At 31.9% G+C, this 7,974-nt stretch overlaps 1 long non-coding RNA gene across 7 annotated transcripts; it reads right to left on the bottom strand.

The window, feature by feature from the left end:
- Window positions 1-498: 498 nt before the first annotated feature.
- LOC110685417 lies at window positions 499-4,183 on the bottom strand. Of its 7 annotated transcripts, XR_002504047.1 has the most exons (5): window positions 3,698-4,180; window positions 2,400-3,603; window positions 2,062-2,117; window positions 1,010-1,109; window positions 499-930 (listed from the first exon to the last, which is right to left on the bottom strand). It is a non-coding gene; the product is annotated as an uncharacterized LOC110685417 (long non-coding RNA). The 7 variants fall into 7 exon arrangements; XR_002504045.1 differs by having other exon boundaries at window positions 1,010-2,530; window positions 3,036-3,603; window positions 3,698-4,183; XR_002504046.1 differs by having other exon boundaries at window positions 1,010-3,109; window positions 3,525-3,603; window positions 3,698-4,183.
- Between the last annotated feature and the right edge of the window lie 3,791 nt (window positions 4,184-7,974).

The raw sequence follows: 7,974 nt of genomic DNA, 5'->3' as shown, positions 1-7,974 counted from the left end.
GTAAAAGTGTTATTATAGATAATAGGTAACACTTTATTGAGTGATACTTCTGCCCATGTTCCCTAATGTCTTACGTAATACTTTGGATAATATATGGTAACACTTTCAATAGTGATACTATAAACCACTTTATGGAACTTTTTTTACATTATTAGTATCATATTTAAAGTGTTACTTTTTATTTCCTAGGTAACACTTACTTATCTTAAATAACATTTTTCAATTATAAAGTATCACTTTATCTGACATTATATATTACTTTTTAAACTAGCGTAACCATTTATTGCTTATTAGGTAGCATTTTTCAATCATCTTTTGACATATAATAACACTTTATTCAACATCATGTATCACTTTTTGCAAACTAATGTAACACCTTATTAATTAATAGGTATCATTTATTATTTTTATTTTTTAAAATATAAAAATAATATTAACAATTATGAATAAAAAAACTAACATATATTTTTTTGAAAAAAAAAAAAAAACTAACATATATGACAGATAATAATTTGGATTGAAATAATTTCATAATTCTTTAAAAAAAATCCAACAACAATTTTAATGTTTGGCCAAACAAGATAATAATCCAAACAAAAACAAAATCAAGTTCGATCTCTAGCTAAAAAAAAGTGAGAAAATAATAAACAAAAAACTAGCATAACGGCAATAGCAGCAACAGAAGCTTCTAGCAAACATCATGTAGCAACAAACAGCAGTAGCAAACAACAGTGGATGGCAAGAGTCAGCAACAAACAGAAAATATTGTGTTCGACTATTATAGTTGTTCAGAGTTCGTCCACAAACGATACCAACCGAGCCTTTCCAATCAACTTGAATGCACCTTCAATGCTAGTATTTTTTTTGCTTTCAGTTTCTTCAGAGCAATATCCTTTGCCCTCAAGGCCTCTTCTTTTTTGCACTCCATAACTGACCATAGTTAAACAAAGTGAGCCAAAACTAATCCTTCTGGCATTTTTATTCTGCGAAATTTAATTAACTGTACTACCTTAGTATATATCTTTGTCAAAACACGAGAAATGCAAACCAATATCCATTAGCTTACGGATCCTCCGAGTACCTCTGGGTATCTATATAGAGACTAGGGCCTGCAAATATTTAAGCTGTAATGTTCAATAACACCTAGATTATGTTTCACCATGAGGGTACATAATTCTCCAAAGAGAATAATTTACAAAGAGAAAAATCAGAGTGTAACTAAGTGACTCCAACATGCTGCACAAGTATAGTATCATATGCATGCATATTGCATATAAATACATTGCAAAATTATTTAACACCATGTGCAGGCATTAACATGCAAAATTCCAATGCTAGATCACTCCTTCAATATACAACCCTGACATACTTGCCTATAAAGTAAAAGGAAAAAAGCAACAAGAATCATTCCCAAGATGATTTGTTTTTAGACCCTCTGCATCTCTGTGCATGTTAATATTAGTGCATTTAAACTAAAAATCTACACGAAATGCGGACATGAATAGAGAAGGAACGGTTCGAATATATCTACTTAGATCACAATTTTAAAAGAACTTAAAGAATTTTTAAAGCAATTACCAAATAACAATTTTAAAATGAATTACCAAATAGGCAAATAACAATTTTTTAACATCTAAACCACATAAATTCATCTATGAGCTTGATATTCATCCCAACTTTAGACTTTTTAAGTGTGTGCAGGCTACCCACACAATCAAGTCTTCGCCATCTTACTGCCTCTTGCCTACTAGCTAGGTTGTTAACTTAATTTCTACAGCTGATTTGCTGATAATTAAATGTCTTGGTGTCAAATTAGAATATAATTCACTAATTTGGCCTCACCAAAACCTTTATAACAATTTATATATCTGCTTGTTTTCGCTCATAGAATCCAATTCTACAACTACTTGAAAGAAAATGGCTTAATTGCACTTAAACATACCAATCAAACTCATCACCAAAATCCTACTTTCTAAAACAATGCTCATAGCAAACAAACTCAAGAAACATAAAATAGGTATATATAAAAAAAGCATTAAATTAAGGTGAGATTAAAATTACATTTTATTATGATTTGCAATAGTGTATCCAGTTGGTTTCAGAATAGGAATCAAAACCTATGTAACATTCAAATAAGCAAAGTTAAAAATTCATCACCCAACTTGTTAAAATTAAGAAATTAGATTGATTAATCAAACAAACACCAGGAAAAAAAAAGTATACATAAAAAGGGGGGGCATGAAATCAGCTCTCGATTAATAGCAAAAAAAAAAAAAAATAGATAAATTAAGACCAACTATAACATGCCAAACAGCCCTCAAATACAATTAATAAGCAATTAAAAAAGCTAGTAATTAGAAAGAAGAGAAGAGAGAGAAAACAAACAAACTGGTACTAACCCATCCTACTCAAAGGGGTGATGTTGTCAGGTCTGCATGCGGCATAAATAGTAGCCGTAGATAGCATGATTATTGAGATTGCACCAAAGATTGCTGCTCCATTTTCCGCTTCAATGGAAATCAGAACTTAACTAAAAGAAAAGCCCAAAAATTGAATTTTATTTTACAGAAATCTAATAAGTAATTATGAAACCATTGATAATTAAGAAAAAATCGCTCAACACTTATCCAAATCGAGAATATAAATCTACCCAAAATCCGCCCAAAACCCGATTAAAACAACACGATCAACACCAATTACTCTATAAAATTCATGAATCAAAAGCAAAAATATCCTTTTTATTTTGAGAAAGAAATCTTAAAATTGAATAATAATGAAGTATTTCCTCCATGAAATTAAATATGACAGCGAAAATTTCTTCTGTTTCTAGCGTTATATTCAAGTGATTCTAGTGTTGTAAATCCAAAATTTTCAGACATACTCCCTTTGTTTAATGCAGGGGAAGAGCCGAAGAGGAATATACAGTTGGTAAAAACCTTCAGCTAAATTGCTTCATGTTATTACTTAAAGGAATAAATTCATAGTTTATCATCAAATGATTGATTTCCAAGGTTTTATCAAAGCTTGTTACTAACCTATATAATGTTTCTGGCCATGTACTAGAGTACTAGACCAATTGTTTCGCATCTTATTTGCTATAGTTGAAGTCCTAGAAACACAGTTGCAGAACAATTAAGAACAAATGGATCAAGATAATAGAAATTGGCTAAAGGTGGGATTATAAACTTATTAAAATATCAAGCACAAATGAATCAAGCACAAATTTAAAAAATATCATGAACTAACTAAACATTAACATCATCTAAAACAAAAGTGAATCTATATCAATCAATGATATCCTTCTTTTTACCTTTTTTACAGGCTGATAATTATTTCAAATGAAACAACTTCTTCCAATCAGTAAAGTTATTGCTTTTCTATATTTTGGAACAATGACATGCAAAGCACAGTAACTTAATGCTTTTAATTATTTTTACCGTCATATTTGCAAAGTTCTAGACAAAGAATATTGAATTTTCAACAAGAAGCATAGAGATTTAGGCAGACATGAAATCATAACATACAAGAGCTTGTTTGGCTCAATATAGAACAAACATCTTGTTCAAACCCCATGTCAAGCATACAATCCACTTCACCCAAAATCTGCAGAGAAGAATCAAGTATCAATAAAAATCAATTCAATTCAATAATCAAACAATCAAATCAAACTTTGAGCAAAGAAGACTGGTCTGGTTACTATTAATTATGCTGGGTTTTACGGTGTTTGAGTTGCCGTCGATATTTTAGTCTTCCTCTAAATCATCGATCATCTCCTCACTTGTTCAAACTCTGTTGCCGCCATTGATTTCTTAAGCTTCTCTAGGAGAAGGTGAGGCGAGCGAGGAGGTGAACGGGGACGGATACCAAGACAATACAACTTAAATCGGGAACCACCACTACCACCAGCTCCCTTCTCCCATCGTACAAATATGTTCTACCCTCCCTCTGATCTTCTCCACCGTCATTAAATTTCTGTATATATTTCATCAATTTTCTACTAAAAACCCTAAGCTAGCGTCAACCATGGAAAGAGGGAAAGGAGCTGGAAATGGAAGAAGGGAAATTTGGGGATCTGGATATGATATTGAGAAATTTGTGTGTATCAAAATTGTTTTAGGAATTAGGGTTTGAATTGAAAGAAAAGGGACCAGAAAAAAATGCACAAAAAAAAAAAAAAAAAATTGTTACAATAAAGTGTTACTTAATATCATAGTGTTACTATCAAGTGTTACTTAATATCAAAGTGTTACAATCAAGTGTTACGTGATATTAAAGTGTTACAAATGAGTTACTTATAAATTAGTTAAGATTCTAACTTTCAAAGTGATACCGTTTGGTGTTACCTAAGGTCACTTTTGTAGTAGTTATTTTTCCTTTTCTTATTTTCTTCTTTAGTTTTCTTTTCTTTTCTTTCTTTCTTTCTTTATTCTATTTTCCCCTTATTTTATTTTTCTATTTTTTCTTAGCTTAGCTTAAATACCCATTTTGGGGTGAATTTAGGGGAACAATTAGAATTAGAATTAAACCACATATTTCTTAGCTTAGTTGAGAGCTTCTCTATCTAGATCTAGGGCTAGTTTTAGGAGTAGTTTTAGAGAGAGAAAGTGATGGATTTCCACTACTAGAAATAGGCTAAATTGCGACGGAATACTTGCGACGGACCTGTTTTTCCGTCGTTAAGGTGGATATTTTTGACAGAAAACATTTCGTCGCAATTTAGCGACGGAAAATTTTAAATACGATGCCTTTTCACTCGTAAATTTTCCGACGGAAATAAATTCCGTCGTAATAATAAACTTCGGACGGAATATTCCGTCGTAAAGTGATTTGCGACGGAATATTCCATCGGAAGTTATAATTACGACGGAATTTATTTCCGTCGGAAGTTCATTGTTAATTTTGAAAATTAAAATTCGTTCCTTGACCTAAAAAAAGGGGGAAAGACGCAGAGAGAGAAAGAGAAGGAGCGAGAGGAGAGAGAGAAGGAGAAGGAGAGAAAGAAGGAGAAGGAGAGAGAGAAGGAGAAGGAGAGAGAGAAGGAGAGAGAAGGAGAAGGAGAGAGAAGAAAGACGCGGCGGCGCTTAACAATTACGCCGGCGACGCCTGCCGTCGACGCACACCCGCCGCCGAGAACGAAAGAGAGAAAGAAGGGTGAAAGAAAGAGAGAGAGGAGAAAGAGAACGAGAAAGAGAAAGATAAGGAGGAAGGGAGAGCTGTCGAGGAAGAAAGAACGGCCTTGGTGGTTTCCGGTGACGCCGCCGCGTCTAGGTAAGTGTGTGCAATTGGTAATTTTTTTTTTTTTTAATTTTGCAAAAAAAAAACCACCACCGGCTAACATTTAACCACCACAACGCAGCCTATGCGCCGCACCTCCATCCCCTAGCCGTGACTGAACCACATGGCCGTGGTTGTTTCCGGCGACGCCACACCTCCGTCCCCTGAAATTTCAGTAAGTTGTCTTTGCTTTCCCCCTTTTTTTTCAATCTAATTTTGTTTACTTATAAACCCTTAATTATTATTTTTTTTAATTTTGTTGTAGGATTTGTGCAATTTTGTTGGTTTAATTGTTAAAAAGAAGTGCAGATCTAAAGGTTAGTTACATTACGAACCCTAATATAATGTATGTGTGTATGTTAATTTGGTTGTTAGATAGTGTGTTGGATTATAATTAGAATGTATTCAATAACTTTTAGTTTGGTTAATTTAGTGACATTGGTCATCTCTTATAATTAAATAATTGCTCCCTTCTCTTTAAAAAAACAATATAATGTTATTTTGGTTTAGTTTAGTTTAACATAATGTAGTTTAGTTACGTTTATGTTAATATAATGTGTTTTAGTTTAATTTATTTTAATATAAAGTATCTTAATTTAGTTTAGTTTTTTTAGAAATATGTTAGTTTAAATTAATATATAAAACGGTAGTTTGGTTTGGTTTAGTTTAATATGATATATTAGTTTGCTTTGGTTTGGTTTGATTTTGTTTATATTAATAGTATGGTGTTATGATATGTTTCTCTTGTTTAGTTTAATCTTGATATATTTGTTTAATATTATGTATGTTAGTTAAGTATATATATTTTTAAATAAATCTTATAATTAATTAATTGCTCCCTTGTCTTTAAAAAAAACAATGTTAGTTTGGTTTAGTTTAGTTTAACATAATGTAGTTTAGTTAATTTTATGTTAATATAATGTGTTTAGTTTAATTTATTTTAATATAAAGTATCTTAATTTAGTTTAGTTTTTTCAGAAATATGTTAGTTTAATTTAATATATAAAACGGTAGTTTGGTTTGGTTTAGTTTAATATGATTATTAGTTTACTTTGGTTTGGTTTGATTTGTTTCTCTTGTTTAGTTTAATCTTGATATATTTGTTTAATATTATGTATGTTAGTTAAGTATATATATTTTTAAAAAAATTATTTGCATAATAATATACCTAGATACCCGTTCAAGGCATACACATTAGGAGTATGTCTTGAATGGTCCCCGGTTGGGACTGTCCTTGTACGTTTATTCTCACTTAGGTGGTGAATGTATTCCTTTGTTTTAATTCTAAGGAAGATCCTTGCTTGTCATTTCTTTACAATGTTCTCTAGGTACATATATAGGTGTTTCTAATCGCCTATATTGTGTACTTGGGGAACTGTAGGGAGATGCTGCCGGATTTTCCATAGAATTGAAATTCTGGCATACATTCACTAGTGAGATTGAACGTACAAGGATGGGTTAGGTTGGAGTGATAAGGACCCTTGGAAATTCAATGGTGGTTTGAGAGGTTGAAGATTCAATGGTGACAATTGTGTTGAAGATCTTCTTAATCAATCAATGAGCAGTTCTCACTCTATCTCACCTTATTGCTTTGTTTAATTTCATGTTTGTTTGATTTGATTTTGATGTTTGATGCTTGATTGGTGTAGTTGTTCTTGATATATTGTTGATTCTTAATTTCCTTAGTTGTTAGTTGATATAAGATGATTCTTGAATAGTTGTGTGGCTAGGAATTGAGTGAAACTTGTATGATTGATTGAGTGTGATTAATTTGGGAATTGTGTTGATTGATTGTTGAGATTAAAGTGATTAATGATGGTTTGCATGTGTGTAATTTGAGTAGGCCTTGAGAATTACGCTAGATTGCATTGTAGTTACTAATGACACGACCAATTGATTTAGGAATTGAAATTATTGATTGGTTTGGATTGTGATTCTCTTAGTTTGTTTTTCATAGTGAACCCTAGCTTAACAATTAGGAGATAGCTCTTTGATTCCAATTGATTGCTCTTATCATTAGTCTTCAAACGTCTTATTCATAATACTAAATAAGATTGAATTTTAAAGCATTAATGCAAATTCCAAACTTATTCAAACGTCTTATTCACACATTAAATTGTCCCTATTTGGTGAGAATAAGGCAATTCTGAGATCCAAGGAATCAATAAGTGGTTAAGCATGCTTTGGCTTCTATTAACACTTATTACTCTAAGATAAGCAACTATTTCCTAATGACTCTAAGCCACTCTTGATTTGATAAATCGTCGCATCTAATGCTCCCGTGATAATTTATCTCTTTTTCCGCGACATGTAAGGACCCCTTACTCATATCGTTAAGTTAACCAAATCAACGTGTATGTGATTTTTAGCATTTGCAAACCCATCAATGTACCTTACGTTCTTAGGGAGATAGTAGCGCCTAGCTTTGTATTATAATCCGCCTCTTTCTTTATGTATCCCCTTCCCTTTTCCTTGTATTTTCCCTTATATAGTGTATTTTAAGTCTTTCTTTTCGCTTTCTAGACTCTAGGGAGAATTATTGTGTTACTGTCGTTTTAGCGTTCACTTGTAATTCTCTCCTTATTCAATATAAAGCTCTTTAGGGAGTGATGGTTAATGAATCAAAGCTCCCTACCCCGTTGCTATTGCTTTAAGACTTGTGTGTTGTTTTAAGCCTTTATATATATTGTTCTTTCCTTG

The sequence above is a fragment of the Chenopodium quinoa genome, unplaced genomic scaffold, assembly GCF_001683475.1.
Source record: "Chenopodium quinoa cultivar QQ74 unplaced genomic scaffold, ASM168347v1, whole genome shotgun sequence".
Lineage (NCBI taxonomy): Eukaryota > Viridiplantae > Streptophyta > Magnoliopsida > Caryophyllales > Amaranthaceae > Chenopodium > Chenopodium quinoa.
The sequence above is the reverse complement of the archived record's forward strand: the minus strand, read 5'-3'. Positions and strand labels throughout refer to the sequence as shown.